This window comes from Myotis brandtii, unplaced genomic scaffold (assembly GCF_000412655.1).
Source record: "Myotis brandtii unplaced genomic scaffold, ASM41265v1 scaffold850, whole genome shotgun sequence".
Taxonomy (NCBI): Eukaryota; Metazoa; Chordata; class Mammalia; order Chiroptera; family Vespertilionidae; genus Myotis; species Myotis brandtii.
The window spans coordinates 860339-864912 of NW_005371455.1; positions in this window are offsets into that span (position 1 = coordinate 860339).

Below are 4574 nucleotides of genomic sequence, written 5' to 3' on the forward strand. Positions count from 1 at the left end.
CCTCTGTTACATGGTATTTGTGAAAGCAAGGTCAGTCAGAGTTGAGGGGATGGGGAATAGACTCCAGCTCCTGATGTGTAGCATGAGAAGGAATTGATGGCTGTCCTCTCATACATACAGGGCAAGAGGCACATAGTAGACCCTCAATAAATGTTGGATAAACAGAAATAAATGAATGAGTGGACTGCAACAAAGGAACTCTTCTACTGAGAAAAAGATCTCGTATTCTCTCCTTGAATTTATACTTGTCTCAAAGAGCCTTCTTTTGGTACTAGTTGCCCGGTGCATGAAATTCGTGCACATTAAAAGGGAATTAATTAGAGGAAATATTTTAATATTGCTATTTGCCCTTTCTCTATAATAGAAGTGTCAGAGATGAAAAAAAAAATTAGTAAAATGTATATGAATCTCTCCCTCCTGTCAGAGTCTGGGGCATGCTGCGGGACCCAGAGTCAAGTCCCAGCCCACCCGTACGCTCCTTGAAATCGCATGAGACCCAGACCTGGCAGGCCCCACCCCCATCAAGCCCTGCAGGGCGAGGGGGGGCGCAGCCTCAGGTCCCCCGGCCCCAGCACGAGGGAGTGATGACCATTTGCTTATTAGCTCTTTATTATATAGGATTACATAGAGTTTAAAATCTAGTTTTTCTGGATAACAGTATTTAATTTGTCTATTTGTTTAAAAGTAATCAAGTGATATATCTTCATAACTGAAAATATCTATTTTTCATAATTAATATGAAAAATAGATAATATATAAGGCTTTCTATGTGCTAGGTATTTTTTTTTAATTTTTTTTTTTTTAATTAAATCTTTATTGTTCAGGTTACATTTGTTCCTCCTTGGACCTGTAAGTCCATTTCTTTCACCAGGTGGGGGAAGTTTTCTGCCATTATTTCTTCAAATAGGTTTTCAATATCTTGCTGTCTCTCATCTTCTGGCACCCCAATTATTCTGATGTTTGTACGCTTGAAGCTGTCCCAGAGGCTCCTTACACTATCTTCGTATTTTCGGATTCTTTTTTCATTTTGCTTTTCCGGTTGGGTGTTTTTTGCTTCTTCGCATTTCAAATCTTTGGCTTGATTCTTGCGCTCCTCTGGTCTGCTATTGGGTGTAATATTCTTTATTTCAGGGCGTGTATGCTTAATTTCTAGTTTCTTTATCATAGCATCGAGGGTCTCATTAGTTTTCGTGAGGCTCTCCAGAAGTTTATTGCAAGCCCTCAAAATTGCGTTTTTTAGCTCTATATCCTCCATTTCTGTCATGTTTTTTTGTCTCCGCATTTTTTATGCTTTCTTGGTGCACCCCCTAGTGGTCTTTGTGCGCAGTCTTGTTCTAGTTGAGCCTTGATTGTTGTAGTTAATACTAGAGGGATTTGACCACCAGGCCGACTGGCTGTGTGAATCAGCTGTGTCTGCCGCGGAAAACTTCTGTCCTCTGGGGAGGTGCTAATCTAGCCTTTGCCTGAGGCGATCCGGCAAATGGCTCTGCGCAGGGCTTGGGCGGGGCGGGCTCAACAGGGCGGGCGGAGGGAGCCGTTATGGTGCCCTCAGTCCTGTTCCCAGAGGCTCTGCTTCTCAGAACCCCCGGAACCGCTGCAAACCTCGGAGGGAAAGCTGCCTTCCAACTGATGCCAGACACTCCCGCTTCTCCCGTTTGGGTCCGAGTCCCCAGCGATTCGCCCGTATCTGGAGCTCAGAGTCTGAGACTCCCCCCTGACCGAAAACGACAACCGCGCTCTCAGCCACCAGCCCGCTTTGCGCGCGCACCTCCGCACCTGAGTATTTTCCACACTGCGCCTCCTCTGAGCCTCGGTGTGCTGTTATTTTTCCTTCTAGTTGAAGAGTCTCTCCTCAGCCAGCCTTCCTGCGGTTCTGGGTGATGTCCGTTCCGTCTTTTAGTTGTATTTTTGAAGTGTTTTTTTGCGGCAGCAGTCTGCGGTGTTTACCTATGCCGCCATCTTGGTCTCTCCCTTTACATTTAATAATTATAAAATCTTACTTTATGAGTGAGAAAATCAAAACACAGAACCTTGGAGTGTCCTGTCTGAATCACATTGCTAATAAAGTGCAGAGTCTGCATTCCAACTTAGGTCTTAACCACTATGCTGTGCCACCTCTCCTACTGAAAGGGGATAATAGTAAGTTTCAGTTGGAAAATATTGTTTTTCTTTCCACTCATCCTCATCATATTTATATTCTTGATTTCTATCATCTGTATCCAGTAAAAGTTGAATTTTAATTATTACATAATCATGAAAATAATGAAAAAATGTCTTCATATGGTGCTTTCACATATACATGAATACATGCTTACTAATTACAAATATCTGTATAGCTGAGAGTATTTGACTTGGGAATAAGACCCTATTAGCTGATTAACATCCGCCAGTCCTCGACACAGCCGTCTTGGAGAATAATGAAGGAAGATTAGAGCATTTTAGTGAGAAATAGGACATGGATAGTAAAATAGGTTTGCCATACAATTTTCATTGATACTTTTTAAATTTTTATTTATTGATTTTTAGAGAGAGAGATTTGTTATTCCACTTATGTATGCATTCATTACTTCCTTCTTGCATGTGCCCTGACCAGGGATTGAACCCGTGACTGTGGCATATCAGAACAATGCTCTAACCAGCTGAGTTACTTGGCCAGAGCTTTAATTAATACTAAAAAAAAACAAAACAAAACAAAACAAAAACTTTCCATGCTTATTTCTGCAAAAACACATAGGAAATCTAAAGTGAATTATACCCAGAAAACCCCTAGGAAGTTTTTGTTAAGGATTTCTTTTTCAATTCTGAACTTAATTCATAACTATCAAGGTAGTTATTTAAACATATCCAGTCAAACCTAACAGCTATTTACTAGATTCCATCCTATCTAATAAAAGGGTAATATGTGAATTAACCATCACCCCATCACAAAGATGACAGCACCCAGTCCCCTCAGCCTTGTCGGAGGGAGGGAGAGCGGGCAGGCGGGCCTCTGGCCAGAGGCCAGCCAGGGCGTGGGACGCTGGTGTCTTTGCAGGCCAGGCTGAGGGGACCCCGCTCCCCCGTGCATGAATTTCGTACACTGGGCCTCTAGTGTATGTATGTATATACACACACACATATATATGAACATTTTGGGTGACAAGTGTTTAGATTTGATCAGCATAGATTTTAAATTTATAACATATTTAAATTGTGAGTCCTGATTTCTCTCTAACAGGTTAGTTAAATTTGAGAGTTCTATTTAATATCTCAGAGAACCTTACCCATCTATAAAATGAACAAAACTGTATTTACCTAATTGTTTATTAAAGAGAAAGGAGAAAAATAATTTATTTCTTTGGCATATAGTGTGAGTACTTTATAAATGTCCATTTCCTTAATTAAATTTATAATTGTTACCTATAAAATTAATTGGTATTAAATATTTTTAGATATGAATATTAACATTTTATACTTTTTATCTTTATTTTTAATATATTTTTATTGTTGATAGAATTACAGATGTCTCCAATTTCCCACTCATTACCCCCTATATTAGACTTTTTAAATTTACATAACTGATTATAATGAGAGTAATTACCTATTTTATATAGGTTTTTCAGTTTAAAATATAATGTTGGAATTTTTGCAACATTTAAAATTCAATAATTGGCATTCCTATTTTCAGATGAAAAATATGGAGGCCACTAAGATTTATTTATTTGCCCAGAATTCAGGTCTTTCTCTAGGACTCAACCACTGAGCTCTCTGGTGGAGGGGTGAAGAAAACCTCATCATTACAGGCCTGGTACCTGGGCACTTCATGAAATTAGACATTATCAGAAGTCCACTTAACTTCTGATTCGTGTCTGATGCAAGAAATTGTAGGTGCTTTGTAGGAGGCAAGTGAGGCCATCTGGGTTGGCCTTTTTGAAGACCATCTGTGTGCTATCCACACCAAATGTGTAACAATTATGCCCAAAGACATCCAGCTAGCACACCACATACGTGGAGAACAAGGTCAATGGGGGGAAAGGGGGATAGATGTAATACTTCCAACAATAAAGATTTTTTTTTAAAAAAATCCACTAGGATGTGCCATGGTCAGTGTAGTTGGTTGAGCATCATCCCATGCACTAAAAGGTCCCGGTTCAATTCCCCATAGGGGCACATGCTTAGGTGCATTCCCAGGTTGCCTGCTCAATCCCCAGTACGCGGTGTGCAGGAGACTTTCATGTAAATGTTTCACTTCCTCCCTCTCCCTTCCTCTGTCTAAAATCAATAAAAATATATTACTGTATTTTAAAAAGAATACACTATAATGAAAAACATTTTCTTTGAAAAAAATGTTTTCCTCTTCTTCCTGTTATTGGTTGTTCTGAATGTTAGTTTTGTCCCCTCATGGGGTCAAAAGGTACCTAAGTATATGATTGCACATGGAATATAGGAGACAAAAATCAGGTATTGGCAGTTTTTCCATTTTCATTTGTGTGTGACTTTTTAAAATATAAATGCGGGGACATAAAGCATTAATGCAGGTCAAATGTTTCAGTGAACACGTTTCAGCAGATTGACTTTATAATAATACCAGAGGC